The sequence below is a fragment of the Triturus cristatus genome, chromosome 8, assembly GCF_964204655.1.
Source record: "Triturus cristatus chromosome 8, aTriCri1.1, whole genome shotgun sequence".
NCBI classification, from domain to species: Eukaryota; Metazoa; Chordata; class Amphibia; order Caudata; family Salamandridae; genus Triturus; species Triturus cristatus.
Window position 1 is genome coordinate 1,615,780,902 of NC_140591.1, and position 23,728 is coordinate 1,615,804,629.

The 23,728-nt window shown below is 50.2% G+C and overlaps 1 protein-coding gene across 12 annotated transcripts in view; it reads right to left on the bottom strand.

The window, feature by feature from the left end:
• Positions 1-23,728, bottom strand: part of ARFIP2 (ARF interacting protein 2) — a 286,324-nt gene that overhangs the window by 178,466 nt on the left and 84,130 nt on the right. For 2 of the 12 annotated variants that reach the window (XM_085623539.1, XM_085623536.1), the window contains exon 1: positions 8,262-8,282. The exons of 9 other annotated variants lie outside the window; for them this stretch is intronic. The gene's annotated coding sequence lies outside the window, so the exon portion shown is untranslated. Of the gene's footprint in view, positions 1-8,261; positions 8,284-23,728 lie in introns of those variants that run through there. One more of the 12 variants, XM_085623535.1, reaches the window with a different exon arrangement.

Consider the following 23,728-nt stretch of genomic DNA (forward strand, 5'->3'; position numbering starts at 1 on the left):
GATGGAACACTCTCCCCTGGTTCTTGGTCAATAAGTCCGGGAGGCAGGGCAACCTCCGGTGTGGAACCTCTGACAGTTGAAGGAGATCCGGGTACCACCACTGGCGTGGCCACTCCGGTGCTATCAGGATCATTCTGGTGTTGGTCCTGTGGAACGTCTGTATGACCGCCGGGATGAGAGGGAGAGGAGAAAAAGCCTACAGCAATGTCTACGACCAGCTGATCAAAAGTGCATTCCCCTGTGATCCCTGCTGGGGGAACCTGGAGGCGAAGACGGGGAATTTCTTGTTTGCCGCGTCTGCGAACAGATCGATGTCTGGCACTCCCCATTGCCGGAAGACCTCTTGGGCGACGTAGTCGTTGAGCACCCAGTCGTGCGCTTCTACGAAGTCTCTGCTGAGGCCGTCTGCCTGCTCGTTCAGGGTTCCTGGCAGGTGGACTGCAATGATTGAAAGGCCTCTCGCCACCAGCCAATGCCAAATGGATTGGGCCTCCAGAGACAGGACTCGTGACCTGGTGCCTCCTTGCTTGTTCAGATAGAACATAGTTGTTGTATTGTCTGTCTGAATCTGAATGTGGCTGGAATGAAGAGACGGGCACAGGGATTTGAGCGTCAGACGGACCGCCCGTAGTTCCAAGAAGTTGATGTGATAACTCCTTTCTGTCTCGGACCAGAGACCTTGTACCTGAAGCTGGTCCATATGAGCTCCCCAGCCTTGCATTGAGGCATCTGTGACCACTGTGTTGGAGGAGTCCGATTAAAAGGGACCCCTTGCAGCAGGTGAGAACGTTTCATCCACCATCTGATGGAGTCCCTGGCAGCTTGGTGGAGAGAAACACAATCTTCCCAGCGATCTGACCTCTGAGACCATTGATCTTCGAGTGCCTGTTGTAGAAGCCGCATGTGAAGGCGTGCATTGGGCACAATGTAGATGCACAAGGCCATCGATCCCAGTAGTGAAGACACTTGCCTGGCTGTGGGAAGTGCAGTGTCGAGTGTGGCGCTTGAGAAGCATTGATGACAACCTCTCCTCCGAAGAACACACGCTTGCCTCTGCGGAGTCCAGGGAGGCGCCCAGATAGTGTATCCGTTGAGTGGGGTTGAGGACCGACTTCTTGTAGTTGACTTGCAACCCCAAGGACTGCAGCAGGTTGAGGCAGTACGAGAGATGGCGCTGGAGTAGCGCAGGTGTGGAACTTTTCAGGACCAAGTCGTCTAGATAAGGATAGACAAAGATCTTCCGCTTGCGGAGGAAGGCAGCCACCACCGCCATGCACTTGGAGAATGTGCATGGGGCAGATTTGAGGCTGAACGGAAGCACTCGGTACTGGTAGTGGTGACGAGAGACCTGAAACCTGAGGAATTTGCGATGTTTCACTGAGACAGGAATGTGGAAGTAGGCGTCCTGCAGGTCGATGGCACACATCCAGTCTCTCTGGTGAAGGTGCGGAAAGATTTGATGCAAGCCTAGCATTCTGAATTTTTCCTTTCTTACAAACCTGTTCAGCAGGCGCAGGTCGAGGATAGGTCTGTACTCTTTGGTTACTCCTCGCTTTTGAACTAGAAAGTAGCGGGAGTATACCCCCTGGTTACTTTGGAGAGGTGGGACTTCCTCTATGGCCCTCTTGGAGAGAGGAATAGCTACTTCGTCCTGTAAAAGCCGATTTTGAAGTTGAGGAAGGTGCTTCAATTGCGGGGGCACTTGCAGAGGGGGAGACTTGAACCTTAGCAAGTAACCATGCTGCACAATATTCAGCACCCATTTGTCTCTTGTTATGGTTTCCCACTCTTCCAGGTGAAAAACGATACTACCTCCTACCGGAGTGGCAAACGGGCGCTGAGGAAGTAAAGCCTCACTGTTTGGGAGGCTGCTTCGAGGTGGACTGCTGCTGCTTGGCATTCCCTCTTCCTCTGCCACGACCCCTCTGCTGGAATTGGGGTCTCTGTTGGCTCTGGGAGGACCATTGAAGGGTTTGAACCCTCTGCTGAAAGGAACTTTTGTCGCCCTGACGAAAGCGCTTCCGATATGCTTTGCGCTTCTCCAGCCCAACAGCCTTGACGGTATCCATTTCTGTTTTCATTTTATTCATTTCGTCATCGGCGTGAGCCCCAAACAAGGAAGAGCCGTTAAAAGGTAGATTTAAATTCTTCTTCTGCACATCAGGCTTAAGGCCTGTTAGTCGCAGCCAGGCTGAGCGCCGAGAACAGACGCCATGGGAGTAACCATGAGCGGCGAGATCTGAAGCATCCGCTGCCGCACTTATGATTTGATTGGCTACAAACCCACCTACAAGAAGAATCTCGTTGAAGTCCTGCTGGTCCTCTTTAGGGAGCTTTTCAGTGAACCTTGAGAGAGAGTCCCAAAGAGATCGGTCATATCGCCCGAGAAGGGCTGAGGCACTTGCAACTTTCATGTACGAAGCTGATGTATTGCACACTCTCCTGCCATAAGAGTCCATCTGCTTACTGTCCTTCTCTGGGGGGACAGAAGATGACACCGACGCTGAGTGCGACCTCATGGCAGCCGCCACAATAACGGAGTCCGCTGGTGGATCAGCTCTGAGTAATAAGGGATCCTCAGCTGGGGCCTTGTACTTTTTGGCGATCCTGGAAGGCACAGAGCCCACCACAGCCAGGGTGAGGAATGTAGCCATAGCTGGTTCCAAGAGTCCTGGCACCAAAGGAAGCAGTGGTCTGGGAGCTGTGCGATGGTGTAAGGTGTCAAAGATGATCGATGTGGGAACCACAGGGGTGTGCAACGTGATGTTCAGTTTCTGCGCACCCCTACCCAGGACATCGGAGAAGGTGGCGATGTCATCGATGGGAGACACCCACGATGGAGGAGTCGAGGAGAAGGTCGGAGAATAGTTCCGGACCGAGGACCTCGTGGAGGAAGACCATGTGGGCGATCTTGTGCGTCGTCTCTTGTGGGGACGGTCGTGATGTGAGGTGCAATGAACCCTGGACCTTGATCGATGTCTAGAAGGTGATCTTGGTCTTCTGGGAGGAGACGGACGATCTCTGGACCGTGATCAGCGTGTGGAAGGCGATCTTGGTCTACTGGGAGGAGACTTGCTTCTCCGCGGGGAGATCCTAGAGGGCGAATAAGTGCAAGAGTAGTCCGAGCCCGGACTTCTGCAGTCCCCTGTACCCACATTTTGCAGCCAACGAGGCGAGAGACCGTACTTTTCTGCAGCTTTAGGAGATTTCTCCGGAGAAATTTGCACGATATCCAGTCCTGGGGATGATGACTGGTTACCAGATGACGATCTGGATCTGGCATCACTTTATGCCGGGTCTCCTCCGTGGCCGCTGCAGTTTTATCCCTCGACGTCTAACGCCTCGACGTCGATGAAGTCTGCATCACCATCGGCATCGATCGGCTCTGGGAAAGCTGTTCCGCTCTCGACGGTGGTCTCAACGTCGATCACCTACAGCGATGCGGAGACCTCGACGTCGACCTTCGCCGTCGGCCTGGCGATCTCGACGTCAACCTTCGCCGGCGGCCTGGTGATCTCGACGTCGACCTTCGCCGGCGGCCTGGTGATCTCGACGTCTACCTCCCATGACGTTGAGTCGGCGACGATCTTCTTGACGCCGAGTGATGAGACTTCGACGAAGCTCTTGACGTCGACAAGCCCACTTGTAGCGGGATGTTCGCCGTCGTAACTCTCGACGCCGACCCCCTCGAGGATGGCGGAGAGTGTCTCGACGTTGACGGAAGCCTCGACGTCGACAGAGACTTTCCAGGTCTCATAGGACCAACAGCCTTCAAACCCGAAGCGCTGTGCCTCGACACCGACTTACTTGTATGCGGCGGAGAATCTCGACATCGAGATGGTGATTCGTCTCTTGACGCCGAAGAATGTCTGGGTCTTTTCGACGGCGACTTCAACGTCGACGGTGAATCTCCTGGAACCTTCTTCTTCCTGGACTCAGGAGAGGTGGTATGTCGCCGTTTTCTGTGTTGTTTGGCAGAAGAAGGTGATTTGAAGACTCCATGGCCACCTCCATGACGGCTTCTTTCCTTCTCCAGCTGTGCATGAAGCTTTATGCGCTCTCTGTCACACAGAGTCCACCTGGAAAATTTCTGGCAGTGGGGGCACTGGTCAGGATTGTGTGAGGATGGAAGACACACAATACACACAGAGTGTGGATCTGCCAGTGCCATCTTATTGCCACAGGAAGGGCATTTCCTGAATAAGGCAGGCATTCTGACTGGAAAAAATTAGCTGTAAATCAACAAACCAGCAGAATAAGTCTTTAGGAGTCCGAAAATGTCGAGTTTTCTGAGAAAATCTGAAGAAAAAATCACTTTCAGTCAAAAAACTGAAGAGCTCAAGTTCCAGGATCCTCATAGAAGGAGCCGGAAAAAAATAACTGACCTAACTGTCACCTGTGGTGGATCATGGGAGCAGGGGGTCTCCTACAGGACTTAAAGGCACGGTCCCCCTACTCTAATGCCTTAAAGGCAAGGTGTCAGTTTTCTTTGTTTCTTGATACTCTGCTGCAGCCTACAGGCAAATACCTGCAATTACAAGTTTGCTTGATGGCAATAAAGCATTGTTGTAGGACAATTGGTTTAGTGCTTCCTTTTTTCCTTATGGGTTAGGGGTACTACAATGCAAACCTATGTAATTTCAGCATTTTTGACATGTTTGAAACATTTTAGGCTGCATGTATATGTTCTCACATATGCATATATATGTATATATATGTATTTTCTATATGCTCTGGGATCCCGCACATGGGCGGGTATAATTCATAGATTATGACTTTGATGAGTATACCCCTGGATGAGAACTAGGATTACAGGTAAGCAACTAATCCTTATGAGCAGGGCACAAGTAAGGGGTACACGCAGGTACACTGCATCCACCCACTATTTTCACAGGGAGGACCCATCCCTCCTGCCAAGAAGTTGGGCCCCACAAAAATATGCGGAACTAGTTCCGGTGTACGACACCGGACACGTTCAGCAGCGCCTTTACTTTTGTCTGCTTTAAATTCCCAGCAGCAACGTGCAGGCAGCGAGGGAGCTTTTTTCCCCGCACATGGGCAGGGATAATTCATAGATTATGACTATTGATGAGTATCCCCTGGATGAGAACTATAGAATACACAGCAAGGCCTGTGCGGTCTCTGCTGCTTCAAACAAACCGCTGCGCCTCTGTCGAGCTCCAATATTATAAAATACAGAGAGCTTCGTCACACGAGAAACACGACACTGGGGAGCAGTGATAAACCAGGGGGTCTGGAGAGGGACATGTAGAAACAGAGAGGGAAGTAAGCATCGATTAGTATATATGCCCGTATCAATTAGTGCACTTTGTACCAGGTCTGAGACGCCCCTGTCCACCTCACGCAGACATCTGCTATGGCTGTCTCGTAGAGTAACGCAGCCAAGGCCTTTTATTTTAGGGTAAAAACTTGAGAAAGCAGAAGCAGATAAAAACAAAACGTCCCTAAAATCTCACTGCAAGTAGCAGGACATGGGAATTATTCAAACAGTTTTTTTCAGTTTTATAAAGCGCGACTCGATCCGAAGGAGTACTTAAATGAACACCAGTTACATCACACAAGGACACATTCATTTTTGGTATGCACAGGGAGATTAAGTGATGTTCCCAGAATCACAGAATGTGAACCTGGTTCCCCAGTTTCAAAGTCAGCAGCTCTGTTTGTTATGCCACATCCTCTCCCCAATACAGTTCTTGTGTACCGTTTGACCTTTCGTGACCTTAACTCTGTAATGCTATGTACTCCCTCGTCCCCACCTTGTTCTGTACTGGGGTTTTCCACCCCAGTATTTCTGGCTTGTTCTCCTTCACAGTGTGTGGCTCCTCCGATGAAGCCCTCTCGCCTGTTCTAGGGCTTCGTCATTACTAGAAGTTCTTCCCTTTAACGTCACCTTTGCTCTCCGCCTCTGCTCTTGTCGTGACTGTCGACATGTCGACGCTCAGAAGGACTAAAAACTGTGACCCCGCTGCAGCCTTAAATTTTAAAGTATTTGGGAAGAAGCAATGAAAACCTTCTTAATTCATTCATTTATTTTAATGTCATTGCCAATGAGGCAGAAATGTGAGCCCGAGTGAGACATAATTCAATAAACAGTACAAGTAATGCCATATCAGATGCAGACCTCGAGACAAACCTAAAACTGCACAGAAGGAGCCCTCTCATTTCAAGAACAGTAAATGCAATTTAAGACATGTGTCTGCTCATTAGTATTCTCGATTTAATAAACAGGAGGGGGCCATAGAGGTCAAGCGATGCGCTCGGTGATCTCATCGACGGCATGTGACAAGTTCTGTGGGTGCCGTTTGCAAGGGAGTCAGTGTGGAGCAGCAGAGTTTTAAAGCAGCCCAAAGCACCATACCCGCAACAGTGGCTCAAGCGAATGTATCAATAATTGAAGATTGGCTCAAAAATCGGAGGGGTTGAAATAAATGATAACCGGACACAAACTGCTTCTCACGACTGACCACGAGAGCCATAAATCTCGTTTCTTCTTCGCTTCCACTGGTCTGGGAGCAACAGTGACTGAGACGGGTCGCTGCTAATAGGATGTCCCTGAAGGTTCTCCTGAAGGTAAGGGACAGGTCTCAGGAGGAAGACATTCTGCGCTCACTGTCATCTGCCCTTTTTCTGCCAGCGGCGCCTGCCCACCACACCTGAGCCTGTGGTCATGAAGGGGCAGCATCGACGAATTCAGGTCAACAGCCATCCTCAGATGCTGGTTAGGGAGCAGGCCGCGTTCCCTCTGTGGACGGCTTTGGCATTTTAGCTCCATCACACCTGTCACAGCCTTCTCTAGAGATGTCATCGCCACTCCCGCCCACATGAAGCACATGCATGCACGAGGCAGACAGGTGCGGAGAGGCAACAGTAACAAGGCAGGAGAGGAGAAGAAAGGGATGGTGGATGACCAGCTCAGAAGATCCCTTGAGGCCACCAGAGGACCATGGTAAATGGTTAGCAGTTACGTGTCGTACGTAACCCAACTCTCTGTCCTGCGTGGCTCTATCCAGGTCCTTCACTGGTTTGGGGGAGGGCAGCACCCACACCAGAGCACTTCTAGTTTTCTTTGAGGGTTGCAAGACTGGGGATCTAGCGCCAAGACAAAGGTAAGGGGTTAAAAAACTGCAGCTGCTTCAGAGTCAAAATGCCTCCTTCCTTTGGAAGCCAGGGGCGATCTGTCGAGCCAGGAAGAGCTTCAAGGACTTCGGAAACTGGCTGGGAGCACAGGGATTTACCTAACGTTCGATGAACAGGGTCATGGGGTAGCAGGCATTTATAGCTCATACAGGCAACTTTAAAGGAGCCCGGGTTTCCATGGGGTTACAGGCGTTTATAGGTCATACAGGCAACTTTAAAGGAGCCCTGCGCTTCCCTGGGGTTTGCAGGCGTTTATAGGTCATACATTACTGCGCATGTAGGTTCCTCGCCCCATCCTCTCACACTTTACCTGTTTCGGGGGTGCCCTAGAACCACAGTCTCCTCGCCCCGTTCCCTCACCCATGCCTGTTACGGGGAGCAGTAACTCAGACTCCTCGCCCCGTTCCCCCACACACTACCTGCTCTGGGGGTCCCCCAGAATCTCAGACTTCTCGCCCCGTTCCCTCACACACTACCTGCTCTGGGGGTCGCCCAGAATCTCAGACTCCTCGCCCTGTTCCCTCACCCATGCCTGTTACGGGGAGTAACCCGGAACCACAGTCTCCTCGCCCCGTTCCCTCACCCATGTCTGTTACGGGGAGTAACCCAGAACCACAGTCTCCTCGCCCCGTTCCCTCACCCATGTCTGTTACGGGGAGTAACCCAGAACCCCAGACTCCTCGCCCCATCCTCTCACACTCTACCTGCTCTGGGGGTCGCCCAGAATCTCAGACTCCTCGCCCTGTTCCCTCACCCATGCCTGTTACGGGGAGTAACCCAGAACCACAGTCTCCTCGCCCCGTTCCCTCACCCATGTCTGTTACGGGGAGTAACCCAGAACCCCAGACTCCTCGCCCCATCCTCTCACACTCTACCAGCTCTGGGGGTCGCCCAGAATCTCAGACTCCTCACCCCGTTCCCTCACACACTACCTGCTCTGGGGGTCCCCCAGAACCCCAGGCTCCTCGCCCCGTTCCCTCACCCATGCCTGTTACGGGGAGTAACCCAGAACCACAGTCTCCTTACCCCGTTCCTTCACCCATGCCTGTTACGGGAAGTAACCCAGAACCCCAGACTCCTCGCCCCGTTCCCTCACATCCTACCAGCTCTGGGGGTCCCCCAGAACCCCAGGCTCCTCGCCCCGTTCTCCACCTCCATTCCTGCTCCTGGAGCCGTCCCCCTGCGGCCCCACTTCCTGCACCTTGAACCGGTCCGTTCTGCTCCACGGGGCGGTAATCCCTGCCACAGCTGGGTCTTTCCCAGCCTCCTCCATCGGCCTCTCCTTCCAGTTACACGTTAACCCAAGAGCCGTGCCCCCAGGAGCATTCCCGCCATCAAACCCGAGGCAATCCAAGGCACAAGCCCTCCAGGGCCGGGCCCGAGAGGGCCCCCGGGGGCCAGGTACCACGCAGCACAGGGGGGGGGGGCTTCGCCTGACCCCCTAGGGACACAGGGACTCGCCTCTGTGGATGCAATCCTCGTGGACACCCACGGAACCCCTGCTCAGGCGGGACTCTGTCTGACCCCCCAAGGGACACGCCTCTGTGGGTGCCGTCCTCGGGGACACCCACTGAATACCTGCTCAGGGGGGACTCTGTCTGACCCCCCAAGGACACAGGGACACGTCTCTGTGGATGCCATCCTCGGGGACACCCACTGAATACCTGCTCAGGGGGGACTCGGTCTGACCCCCCAAGGACACAGGGACACGTCTCTGTGGATGCCATCCTCGGGGACACCCACTGAATACCTGCTCAGGGGGGACTCTGTCTGACCCCCCAAGGACACAGGGACACGTCTCTGTGGATGCCATCCTCGGGGACACCCCTCCAAGGGACACGCGTGTGTGGATACCCTCCATGGGGACACATCCTGAATACCTGCGAGGGGGGGCGGGGCTCTGTCTGACCTCCAAGGGACGCAGGGACGGGACTCCTGCTCTGGAACATCCGCTGAATGCATGCCCATTCACAGAAAGGGTCGTCGGGGGCTCCTCCGAACACTGAACGTGACTGGATGTAGTGTTAGGCGCCCCCCCCCCCACCCCCTTTTGTGTCTAGTGCATCAGTGCGTGTGTCTCCTCCACTGCACCCGGGACTGTGCACGTGTTGTGCGGCTGCCCGCGGCGCGTGCCGTGGGCCCTGTAGGAGGGCAGTCCCCTCAGTGCTGCATTAGGCGCATCCCCACACCCAGTCGCTGGGACCCCTTCCCATGGGAGTCCCTCCTATGTCCGGTTCCTCTGCGGCGTCATTTCTGGTGTGCAGTGGGCTGGTGACAAGAATTTATACCTGCCCCCACCCACTGGCCATCCTCTTTGTTACCCGCTGGACACGCTGTCACCCTCCCAACTGCTTACCCTGCGTGCCGGCAGGATGGCTGGCAGAGGAATTGACCATATTAATGTATACATTTGTGTTGCAGGCGGAGTTACAGGGCGATCCGGAGACTGATTGGTACATAGGGGTACCCTTTCTAGAGCACAATAGGGGTGCCTTATGCCAAACCCCAGGAGTCTTTCCGGCAGGACCCTGGATGAAAACTTTGCCGCCCTGCCAGTCCTACGGGCAGTTGCAACTGGGGACTTGCCATGCAACACTCCGCCCCTAAAAACGCGTGAGTAAAGTTATGGACTGGTGGTTTATGGTATTTTAGGGGGATAATCCCCACATAAAAGGTAGCATCGACTGGGTTGGCCACGGTGCAGTTTGGCTCATCAGGCGGGCAGGGAAGCTTAGGTTAGTCACCGCAGCCTGCCCTTGGATTGCCCGTACGTTAACCCATCAATTTGGCATACTCCTACTATGACAAGAGTCATGGCCTTCCAACACAAGTACAGTCTCTGGTGCAGGGCAGAGCCACACGCACTGACCCCTCCTCCACAAAGGAACACCCCTCCCACCAGCATCTCTAAAACACCTAACAGTGCCTAGAGGTCATGGGGTGCAATGCACTAAACAACACCCGTGGAAGATAAAGCAATCGAGAACTTGAGGCCTGGAAACCATGGCTGCGGTATGAATGGCATATCAGCAGAAAAGGCAACAACGAACCCAGGCACATGCCCATTAAATTGTCTACATTGGCGACTGCCAGTTTCCTACCCACTAACTCTTTCTAATAGCCTATAGCAGATGCCTCGAGGCATGTGTGCACTGGGACTGCATTGAAGCATAACTACCATTCAAGAAGGCCGCCTGCCTGTGTCTTCAGCCTGCAGGGGACCCCAGCAACCCTGCGCCGGTCTCACTGCCACTCACAACCCATCCCCCGTTCCCACCGCCACGCACGACCCATGCCCAGTTACCAATGCCTCCCACAACTCCTGCCCCGTTCCCACCATCACCCACAACTCCTCCCCCGTTCCCACCCCCACCCACGACCCCTGCGCCGTTCCCACTGCCACCCACGACCCCAGGCCCGTTCCCACCGCCACCCACGACCCCAAGCCGGTTCCCACCGCCACCCACGACCCCCAGCCCGTTCCCACCGCCACCCACGATCCCTACCCCGTTCCCACCCCCACTCACAACCCCTGCCCCATTCCCACCGCCACCCACAACCCCTGCCCCTTTCCCACCGCCACCCATGACCCACGACCCCTGCCCCATTCCCACCACCACCCACTACCCCTGCCCCATTCCCACCCATGACCCCAGCCCTGTTCCTACCCATGACCCCAGCCCTGTTCCCACCCCCCACCCCCAACCCCTGCCCCATTCCCACCCCACCTGTTGCCATCCCCACCCATGACCCGCCCAGTTGCCACCGCCACCCACGACCCCTGCCCCGTTCCCACCACCACCCACAACCCCTGCCCCGTTCCCACCACCACCCACAACCCCTGTACCAGAGACACACCAAACTGCACATAGTTAACCTCTTCTGCTATGAAACACCCACCCAAGACCACTGCCTGCAGCATCCACCCGCAGAGCATGTTTGCAGTGCCCCACCAGCCCTAACACCTCTGGCCTAGAGACACATCCCTGTGTGCACACAGCTATGAAGCAGAAAACGTAATCAAACAGTGATGTGCACATGAAAACAGGCATCCCCAAAGACAACAGATCTAGCCTTTCGGCCCTATTTGCTTTGCTACAATTTTTGACGATGCTGCAGAGCATTACCGATGCTGTGCAGCATGACAAACAAGCATTGGCTTAGCCAATAGGTCTCGCCTTTGGGACCTTTTAAGTGTTTAGCCATGCAACAGTTAATGTTGTTGCAGTAAGGATATTGTGCTGCATAACTAAATACGTATAAGGTCCCAAAGGCGAGACCTATTGGCTATGCCAATGCTTACATGCGCTGCCCAGACTCAACCTAAAAATGAAACCCCTTCACCTCAGTACAATCCCCAGACGATTAGAAGTGCCAAGCAGCAGCAAGCTTAAAAGCAGCTTTATGACAGCAAACGGCTTTACAAACAGAGTAGCATGTGTGAATTAAAAGAAAAAAAAAGTTGTGCGGAGCACTGTTACCTGCTTTGCTTGTTGTTTAAGTATGCAGCTTGGGAGGAAGCGCTATAGCGCTGACTTTGAAAATAGATGTTCAATCAGAAAGTGGGGCAGAATAAAGCAAAACCTTTCCCTTTCCGCTCAAACAGCTCCACTAGAGCTGCGGAAGACCGAAGGCTAGTTAAGGAGCAGTAAATATACAAAAAATAAAACCGCTTCCCTTCAACACAATCCCCAGATGGCTATAAGTGCCCAGAAGCAGCAGCGAACTTACAAGACCATATGTAATGTAACTGGTCCTTTTGTAAAGCGCTCTGGTACCTTCAGGTAAAGTTTGCGCTATATAAAGACGCATTAAAATAAATAAAATAAAACACAATCCCCAGATGGCTATAAGTGTCGAGAAGCAGCAGCGAGCTTACAAGAGCTTTACAACAGCAACAAGATTTAGAAACAGAGCGGCATGTGTGCTTTAAAAGAATAAAAAGTGGTGCAGCGTGCGGAGCGCTTTTATCTGCTTTGCTTGTTGTTGAAGTATGCAGCTTGGGAGGAAGCGCTATAGCGCTGACTTCAAAGATGGATGAAATTTGCACTGACCTTTGCACCATGTGAAGCGTAACCCGACCTGACCTATGTAAAGCAATGTTATGCACGCCTTACACCATCCAATGAACAAGAGAAATGGCAGTTAAAAATTGTAGAACCAACAATTACTAACCAAAACCTACCCCGTTTGGAAATGTTTAATACAGATCTCACTATCTCTCCCAGAGAAAGTACTAACAACAAGCAAATGCTGTCAGGGGATGTCAACTGCAATAAAGTAATTTGCAATACCTGCAACTTCTTGTACAAAGATGCTTCCACTGCAGGAGATGAAAAGGTTTGCCTAGACCAGAAAGCTTATCAACATCATGCTCTTAGTAAAACAAAGAACGGCTGCTCAAGGAATTTAGAAAACATGAGGGGGAGGTGGAGGGACATCCAGCGACATGTGAGGAGGTGGGTGGGAGCAATTCTGTGGGCCAATTGAGCGCGTAGCGTCAGCATTTCATGAGCAGCGCAGCCTGCAGCTCGAGCCGCGCTGCGTACGAAAAGCATATAATACTGAACCAGCCCGGGAGTTGTGTGCATGTGCGCGCGCGCTAAAAGGAAGCTTAATGAGCCATGACAAGACAGAGGAGGAAGCCCGGGAGTTGTGCGCGCGCGTGCGTGCTAAAAGGAAGCTTAATGAGCCATGACAACAGAGAGGAGGAAAGCCAGATGGTGTCTCTGCGTGTAACCGCACGCGTAACCGCAAGCTCCAGGCCACAAGCAAAAGCATATGGTCGGACTTTTTAAAGCCTACTTACTAAATGTCTCGCCAGACATGCGCATGCGCTGGCTCAGGCGAGACCTAAAAAAAAGGGGTGCAGGGGCTGCTTCCTTTTGTAGTTGAATGTATGAGCATGCCTACAAAAAGACGCTGGCACAAAGGTTTTTAAAAAAAATCTTTAAATGGAGCAGCAGGCAATGCTGCGAGGGGGGAGGAACAACACAGAGGGGTGAGAGAAGGGCGGGAGAAGATACAGCACTGTGCCTCTCCCTGGTCAGTCCATCCCAGGAGTCCAGAGGCATCACCGCAGCATGTACGTAGCACGGTACCTGGTCCCTCCCCAGTCCATCCCAGGAGACCAGCAGATTCATCATAGCATCTAGGGCGCTGTGCTTCCTCCCTCCAGTGTCCATCACAGGAGTCCTGCAGCATCACCTCAGTACCTATAGCATGCTGTATCCTTCCCAAATTCTGTCACAGCCTATCTCTGGGAACCATCACCACCCTCAAGGCATCTACAATGCTGTTCACCCCCTGGCCCCCGGTCCGGGTCCAGGCCCCTGCACTGTCAGCAGTAGGTAGATCCATGTGACTCAGCCCAGCTCCCAACACACCCTAAGTCTCACGCACTTCACAGGGAGAGTGTAGAGTCCTGCATTACACTAGCAGGCCAGCGAGATCTTTGTTACTCACAGGATCTGGCTCTCGCCTCTCAGAAACTGAGAGATTGGGTTCCCACAACTTCACCCCATAGCAGGAGCATCAAAGCCTCGTATTCAAGAGGCAGTTCACAGCCTCAGGCTGGGATTACTTCACTCCCACAACAATGGTCACGCCTTCAATAGAATGAAGCAAAGGTTTGTGTACAATGCTGCGATGAAACAAGAGACAACAGTGTTTAGAGAGACAGCAAACCTGAGGTTTGTGCACAATGCTGCGATGAAACAAGAGGCACAACAGTGCCCACAGTTACAACAAACGCCGGAGGATTGTGCACAATGCGGCAATGAAGCGAGAGGCAAACAGTGCCCACAGTGACAACAAACGCCGGAGGATTGTGCACAATGCGACGATGAAACAAGAGGCACAACAGTACCAACAGTGCCAACAAACCTGAGGATTGTGGACAATGAGACGATGAAACAAGAGGCACAACAGTGCCCACAGTGACAACAAACGCCTGAGGATTGTAAACAATGCGGCGATGAAACAAGAGGCACAACAGTGCCCAGAGAAACAACAAACGCCTGAAGATTGTGAACAATGCAGCAATGAAACAAGAGGCACAACAGTGCCCACAGTGACAAAAAACGCCTGAGGATTGTGAACAATGCGGCGATGAAACAAGAGGCACAATAATGCCCACAGTGACAACAAACGCCTGAGGATTATGCATAATGCGGTGATGAAACAAGAGGCACAACAGTGCCCACAGTGACAACAAACCGGAAGATTGTGCACAATGCTGCGATGAAACAAGAGACGCAACAGTGCCCACAGTGACATCAAACGCCAGAGGATTGTGAAGCATGCGGCGATGAAACAAGAGGCACAATAATGCCCACAGTGACAACAAACGCCTGAGGATTGTGAACAATGCGGCGATGAAACAAGAGACACAACAGTGCCCACAGTGACAACAAACGCCGGAGGATTGTGCACAATGCGGCAATGAAGCGAGAGGCAAACAGTGCCCACAGTGACAACAAACGCCGGAGGATTGTGCACAATGCGACGATGAAACAAGAGGCACAACAGTGCACACAGTGACAACAAATGCCTGAGGAGTGTGCACAATGTGTAGATGAAACAAGACACAACAGTGCCACAGTGAAATCAAACGCCTGAGGATTGTGCACAATGCAGCGATGAAACAAGAGGCACAACAGTGCCCACAGTGAAATCAAACGCCTGATGATTGTGCACAATGCAGCGATGAAACAAGAGGCACAACAGTGCATACAGTGACAACAAACCTAAGAATTGTGAACAATGCAGCAATGAAGCGAGAGGCACAACAGTGCCCACAGTGACAACAAACACCTAAAGATTGTGCACAATGCAGCGATAAAATGAGGCACAACAGTGCCCAGAGTGACAACAAACCTGGGGATTGTGAACAATGTGGCAATGAAGCGAGAGGCACAACAGTATCCAGAGTGACAACAAACCGGAGGATTGTGCACAATGCTGCGATGAAACAAGAGGCACAACAGTGATCAGAGAGACAACAAACCTGAGGATTGTGAACAATGTGTCAATGAAGCGAGAGGCAGAACACTATCCAGAGTGACAACAAACCTGAGGATTTTGCACAATGCTGCGATGAAACAAAAGGTATAACAGTGTCCACAGTGACATCAAACCTGAGGATTTTGAACGTTGTGACGATGAAACAAGAGACACAACAGTGCCCACAGTGACAACAAACGTCTGAGGATTGTGAACAATGCGGCGATGAAACAAGAGGCACAACAGTGCCCACAGTGACAACAAACGCCTGAGGATTGTGCACAATGCTGCGATGAAACAAGAGGCACAATAATGCCCACAGTGACAAACGCCTGAGGATTGTGAACAATGCGGCGATAAAACAAGAGGCACAACAGTGCCCACAGTGACAACAAACGCCTGAGGATTGTGAACAATGCAGCGATGAAACAAGAGGCACAACAGTGCCCACAGTGACAACAAACGCCTGAGGATTGTGAACAATGCGGCGATGAAACAAGAGGCACAACAATGCACACAGTGACAACAAACCTGAGGATTGTGTACAATGCGGCAATGAAACAGGAGGTACAGCAGTGCCCACAGTGTCAACAAATGCCTGAGTGTGCACAATGTGTAGATGAAACAAGAGACACAACAGTGCCACAGTGAAATCAAACGCCTGAGGATTGTGCACAATGCAGCGATGAAACAAGAGGCACAACAGTGCCCACAAGGAAATCAAACGCCTGAGGATTGTGCACAATGCAGCGATGAAACAAGAGGCACAACAGTGCATACAGTGACAACAAACCTAAGAATTGTGAACAATGCAGCAATGATGCGAGAGGCACAACACTGTCAACAGTGACAACAAACGCCTGAGGAGTGTGCACAATGCAGCGATGAAACAAGAGGCACAACAGTGCCCACAGTGACAACAAACGCCTGAGGAGTGTGCACAATGCAGCAATGAAACAAGAGGCACAACAGTGCCCACAGTGACAACAAACACCTAAAGATTGTGCACAATGCAGCGATAAAACGAGGCACAACAGTGCCCAGAGTGACAACAAACCTGGGGATTGTGAACAATGCGGCAATGAAGCGAGAGGCACAACAGTATCCAGAGTGACAACAAACCGGAGGAGTGTGCACAATTCTGCGATGAAACAAGAGGCACAACAGTGATCAGAGAGACAACAAACCTGAGGATTGTGAACAATGTGTCAATGAAACGAGAGGCAGAACACTATCCAGAGTGACAACAAACCTGAGGATTTTGCACAATGCTGCGATAAAACAAAAGGTATAACAGTGTCCACAGTGACATCAAACCTGAGGATTTTGAACGTTGTGACGATGAAACAAGAGACACAACAGTGCCCACAGTGACAACAAACGTCTGAGGATTGTGAACAATGCGGCGATGAAACAAGAGGCACAACAGTGCCCACAGTGACAACAAACGCCTGAGGATTGTGCACAATGCTGCGATGAAACAAGAGGCACAATAATGCCCACAGTGACAAACGCCTGAGGATTGTGAACAATGCGGCGATAAAACAAGAGGCACAACAGTGCCCACAGTGACAACAAACGCCTGAGGATTGTGAACAATGCAGCGATGAAACAAGAGGCACAACAGTGCCCACAGTGACAACAAACGCCTGAGGATTGTGAACAATGCGGCGATGAAACAAGAGGCACAACAATGCACACAGTGACAACAAACCTGAGGATTGTGTACAATGCGGCAATGAAACAGGAGGTACAGCAGTGCCCACAGTGTCAACAAATGCCTGAGTGTGCACAATGTGTAGATGAAACAAGAGACACAACAGTGCCACAGTGAAATCAAACGCCTGAGGATTGTGCACAATGCAGCGATGAAACAAGAGGCACAACAGTGCCCACAAGGAAATCAAACGCCTGAGGATTGTGCACAATGCAGCGATGAAACAAGAGGCACAACAGTGCATACAGTGACAACAAACCTAAGAATTGTGAACAATGCAGCAATGATGCGAGAGGCACAACACTGTCAACAGTGACAACAAACGCCTGAGGAGTGTGCACAATGCAGCGATGAAACAAGAGGCACAACAGTGCCCACAGTGACAACAAACGCCTGAGGAGTGTGCACAATGCAGCAATGAAACAAGAGGCACAACAGTGCCCACAGTGACAACAAACACCTAAAGATTGTGCACAATGCAGCGATAAAACGAGGCACAACAGTGCCCAGAGTGACAACAAACCTGGGGATTGTGAACAATGCGGCAATGAAGCGAGAGGCACAACAGTATCCAGAGTGACAACAAACCGGAGGAGTGTGCACAATTCTGCGATGAAACAAGAGGCACAACAGTGATCAGAGAGACAACAAACCTGAGGATTGTGAACAATGTGTCAATGAAACGAGAGGCAGAACACTATCCAGAGTGACAACAAACCTGAGGATTTTGCACAATGCTGCGATAAAACAAAAGGTATAACAGTGTCTACAGTGACATCAAACCTGAGGATTTTGCACATTGTGACGATGAAACAAGAGACACAACAGTGCCCACAGTGACAACAAACGCCTGAGGATTGTGAACAATGCGGCGATGAAACAAGAGGCACAACAGTGCCCACAGTGACAACAAACGCCTGAGGATTGTGCACAATGCTGCGATGAAACAAGAGGCACAATAATGGCCACAGTGACAAACGCCTGAGGATTGTGAACAATGCGGCGATAAAACAAGAGGCACAACAGTGCCCACAGTGACAACAAATGCCTGAGGATTGTGAACAATGCGGCGATGAAGCGACAGGCACAACAGTGCCCACAGTGACAACAAACGCCTAAGGATTGTGCACAATGCGTCGATGAAACATGAGGCACAACAGTGCCCACAGTGACAACAAACGCCTGAGGAGTGTGCACAATGTGTCAATGAGGCGAGAGGCACAACAGTGCCCAGTGTGACAACAAACCTGAGGACTGTGCACAATGTGGCAATGAAGCGAGAGGCACAACAGTGCCCACAGTGCCAACAAACACCTGAGGATTGTGCACAATATGACGATGAAACAAGCGGCACAACAGTGCCCACAGTGACAACAAACGCCTGAGGATTGTGAACAATGCAGCGATGAAACAAGAGGCACAACAGTATGAACACAAAAGAAAGAGGGCAGAGGCTATAGAAATCCGCACCCAACAAATGACAGGTGTCTTTCAGTCCACACGATAGCGCAACGAACCAAGGAGTACTCCCCTCTATACTCCTTATTTAGGAACAAATCCTATCATAAACACAAGATACACAAAGGGTTCAGCGCTATATAATGTACATTTGTTATTCCAAGTTCATGTTTCAAATCAAAGAATAAATTATTCAAGAGTCTTCATTTCTTGATAAAATAAATTTCTTCTTTATTTTTCTTTAAAATGTTTTCTTTATTTTCAAGAAGCCAGAGATCATAGCCAACGCGTTTCGTCTCACATCGAGACTTCTTCAGGGCTTGGCAGTAAAATATTGCGTGATCTCGTCAAGTATATAATTGTTTCATGTGTTCTAGACTTCTTCAGAAATTCAGAAACTCTATGCGGTACATAGTATCCGGAACGGCATGGTGGCCCAAGATGTATGTCCTTCGTGTTGTTGAAACAAGAGACACAACAGTGCCACAGTGAAATCAAACGCCTGAGGATTGTGCACAATGCAGCGATGAAACAAGAGGCACAACAGTGCATACAGTGACAACAAACCTAAGAATTGTGAACAATGCAGCAATGAAGCAAGAGGCACAACAGTGTCAACAGTGACAACAAACGCCTGAGGAGTGTGCACAATGCAGCGATGAAACAAGAGGCACAACAGTGCCCACAGTGACAACACACACCTAAAGATTGTGCACAATGCAGCGATAAAACGAGGCACAACAGTGCCCAGAGTGACAACAAACCTGGGGATTGTGAACAATGCGGCAATGAAGCGAGAGGCACAACAGTATCCAGAGTGACAACAAACCGGAGGATTGTGCACAATGCTGCGATGAAACAAGAGGCACAACAGTGATCAGAGAGATAACAAACCTGAGGATTGTGAACAATGTGTCAATGAAGCGAGAGGCAGAACACTATCCAGAGTGACAACAAACCTGAGGATTTTGCACAATGCTGCGATGAAACAAAAGGTATAACAGTGTCCACAGTGACATCAAACCTGAGGATTTTGCACATTGTGACGATGAAACAAGAGACACAACAGTGCCCACAGTGACAACAAACGCCTGAGGATTGTGCACAATGCTGCGATGAAACAAGAGGCACAATAATGCCCACAGTGACAAACGCCTGAGGATTGTGAACAATGCGGCGATAAAACAAGAGGCACAACAGTGCCCACAGTGACAACAAATGCCTGAGGATTGTGAACAATGCGGCGATGAAGCGAGAGGCACAACAGTGCCCACAGTGACAACAAACGCCTGAGGATTGTGCACAATGTGTCAATGAGGCGAGAGGCACAACAGTGCCCAGTGTGACAACAAACCTGAGGACTGTGCACAATGTGGCAATGAAGCGATAGGCACAACAGTGCCCACAGTGCCAACAAACACCTGAGGATTGTGCACAATATGACGATGAAACAAGCGGCACAACAATGCCCAGAGGATTGTGACAAGAAACCAGAGGATTGTGCACAATGCTGCGATAAAACAAGAGGCACAACAGTGCCCACAGTGACAACAAACCTGAGGATTGTCCACAATGCGGCAATGAAACAGGAGGCACAGCAGTGCCCACAGTGACAACAAACACCTGAGGATTGCGCACAATGCTGCGATGAAACAAGAGACACAACAGTGCCCACAGTGACAACAAACGCCTGAGGATTGTGCACAATGCTGCGATGAAACAAGAGGCACAACAATGCACACAGTGACAACAAACTAAAGGATTTTGCACAATGTGTCAATGAGGCGAGAGGCACAACAGTGCACACAGTGACAACAAACGCCAGAGGATTGTGCACAATGCGGCAATGAAACAGGAGGCACAGCAGTACCCACAATGACAACAAACACCTGAGGATGGTGCACAATGCGTAGATGAAGCGAGAGGCACAACAGTGCCCACAGTGACAACAAACGCCTGAGGATGGTGCACAATGCGTCGATGAAACGAGAGGCACAACAGTGCCCACAATGACAACAAACACCTGAGGATTGTGCACAATGCAGCGATGAAACAAGCGGCACAACAATGCCCACAGTGACAACAAACCGGAGGATTTTGCACAATGTGTCAATGAGGCGAGAGGCACAACAGTGCCCAGTGTGACAACAAACCTGAGGACTGTGCACAATGCAGCGATGAAACAAGAGGCACAACAGTGCACACACTGACAACAAACGCCCGAGGATTGTGCACAATGTGGTGATGAAGCAAGAGACACAACAGTGTCCAGAGTTTCTGCAAACACCTGAGGATTGTCTACAATGTGCTGATGAAGCAAGAGGCACAACAGTGTCCAGAGGGACTACAAATGCCTGAAGCTGAGCCGGAAAGGTCCAAGCCACAGTCTACGGTTACTTCTTCTGTAAGACGTTCAGGTTTTCCGAATTGTCTTGAGCTGCTGATTGAACTTGTCATGTCATTCAGTCATGTTCTAATTCCCTCTGATGCAGGGTGCCAGATATTGTTCTTCACTTCTAATGATACAGGTCTGGGTTGGCATCATGTGATTGTAATAGTACTGATTTATTGAATATCTGCTACATGTAACTCCTTTCTTCTGTGTCCTACAGCTGACTCCACCAAGATCTTGACACTGGAACCAGGCTAAAGGAGGCTTGAAAGTCCACCCTGCCTTAGCTCTCAATTCGTGAATGTTTGCCGGTGTTCCTTTTAATTTGATTTGCAGTTTCAGGTTGATATGCATGCATTTAAGGGCTGATGTCTTGCATTTGGAGAACCTGCAGTACCCTCTCTTGGGCATCCCCCCCTCTGGCACTACCCAGAAACCCTGTTCCGCCTATTCCCCACAACAACAGGGTCAATGTCTCCTTCCCATTGACTCTCAAGCCCCACTGGGTATACTGGGAGTGCCACTGGACACAGTGCAGGCCATCCATGCCCAACCGAGGCCTACCTTGGGCAACTTCCGAATAGGGCCCCTAAAGATCCCTCTGTGAAGCATGGCAGGCCACCAGGTAGGCACATACCTACCTCAGCTCAGGGGTCACCCGCGCCCAGCTGTACTGCTGCCAACTTCAGAGGGGACTCAATCCTTCGAATCCACGGTTGGTACATCTAATGTGTACCAGGCAGACGTCTGCCGAGGCACAGCTATCTGTACCTTGTTCTTCTGAGAGAAGAGTGACATTCCCTATCAGAAGCGTCTAGCATCAACCCAGTGTCATCACGGCGCCCTCAGTTTACAAAGGACACCACTACAAGATCTAGCAAAACAGTATCTCGGAAGATATCTTTCATTGAACATGGGCAGTTGTCTACTCTACCCTGAATCTCAGGGTTCACCGTTAACCCATTCAGAGAAACTAGAGAGTGCGCCACCCGTTCTCAGAGCTCCGCAGGGTCAGTCACCAGTCCACCTGGGGAAAAGAGGGCGCTCACTACCCTCTACTCTGTCTCATCAAGGGCTACCACTACAGTTGCCAGCCCCAAAACCATTCCCTCCCTGGACCTCCCACTACTGTGGGTCTAGCCTACAGAACCTCAGGTACTACCACTTTGTTTCATGACTCCAGCAATGGGAACATTTCTCAGGGACCACTGAACCCTGCTGGAAGGGACACCTAGGGGACCCACTGGGCCTCCTGGTAATCTCCTGCAGGACTGTGATAGCAGTTTTTGGCCTGCGCCAATAGCATGAAAATCCCTGAAAAAGAAATGACCTCGCTTAGGCTATTTTACATGTAATTTGTATTGACTGCAACAACTGCGAACAGTTCCAAGAGGCTCCCAATAATCTGCAACCCTGGAAGTTGGGTCTGAACCCTTTACCCAATCTCTGTGGTGTGGGTTCTTCTCGTAGTCTCTAAACCTACAGAAACATGCCCTTCTCATAGAGGCTTAGCATGAGCAGAACACCACGGCCTAGCATCCCACCAATAGAAACAGTTCTATGAAAGCCCATTATTTCAACTTGAAAACCAGTCTCAGTGAAAACAGAGATTACACCAACCCACAATGTTTGCACAAGGAATACATGTGCGGGGCCTTTCTTTCCCCACATCTTGAGGTCACACAACCAAACCTTTGAACCCCTCTCAGAGCCTTGCACTCTGATATTTGTGCATTAATGTGTACGTAATATGCACCAAAACTGAATGTATTCAATGCTTTTAGTGCAACCCAGAATGTATACTACTGACCTCAGCACTGTCAGCCAATATAAGAATGTGGGTTATGAGGTGTGCATGATCGGAGGAGTTCACAAGTCAAGTCTGCAACCTTCCGTCTACTGAAAAACAAGTACCCAGCTGTAGCGCTGCTCAGAAAAGGAGGTGTGGGCTTCTACCCTAGATCACTGGTATGCAACAAACACCCAATAAATAGTCTACTCAGCGCTTTTAATTATAAAAAGAGGGAAAGTACTTTCTGACGCAACACTACTCAGTCAGTCAGTCAGTCAGAAAAACTTTATTCGATTGTAAACAACAATCATAAAAGTGTACATAGAGGAAAAAACATTAAATCATAACAACTACAATGTAAAAGTTTCATATTATCCAAGAATTACAGAAAAATACATTATAAAATACATTATAAAATCATCCTTTTCCTGATAAATATCACTTTTTTCAAGTACAGGGTAATTGTTGCAACACAAAGATGATTATCCAGGCGTTGATTATCATACATGGCACGGCGACATTGCCGATGAACAATCACCCTTAAAAACGGCAATAAAATAGTTTGTCTAACTTGATGATAAAATTTACAAAACAAAACAACATGCATGGTACTTTGGGGAGAAGATTCATCACGAGGACAGGGAGACAATTCATAAGACCAATCGTTGATTGTGGGAAAACAAACCAATCTATGAAACAGTCCAAATCTAAAACGGGATAATAAAAATCTATCATAGTTACCCGGGACATGTATCAAGTAGGGTTGAATATTAAAAGATGTTAAAATTAGTTGATGATGTAAAACAGTGGGTTTTAAGACCTCCACAGCGCCTCTTGTTGATTCTAAAAAAGCCAGACCCTCTTTTTTAAACTCTTTCCGTGATATGGCTGAGATAGTAAGGGGATTTAAAAAATAATCCAGCTTATCCATATCAGTCAAAAACTTTCGTACATATCTCAGCCAAGGTATCCTCATATATCCTTCTAACTTTAAGACATCTGACAATATATCTCTGTTAAGCTTAGGTTCTTCTTTTGACCACACTCTGTGCCATAATAGCACGGGTTCTAGCTTAATAAGGTCCGATATAAAGGAGAGTCCCAATTCTGCATGACAGTTATAGTTCGAGGAACTCTTGAGAACTGCGAGGATAAACTTCAGGAATGAGTTCTCAACTACCTGGAGCGGGATAGGATCCACAAACCC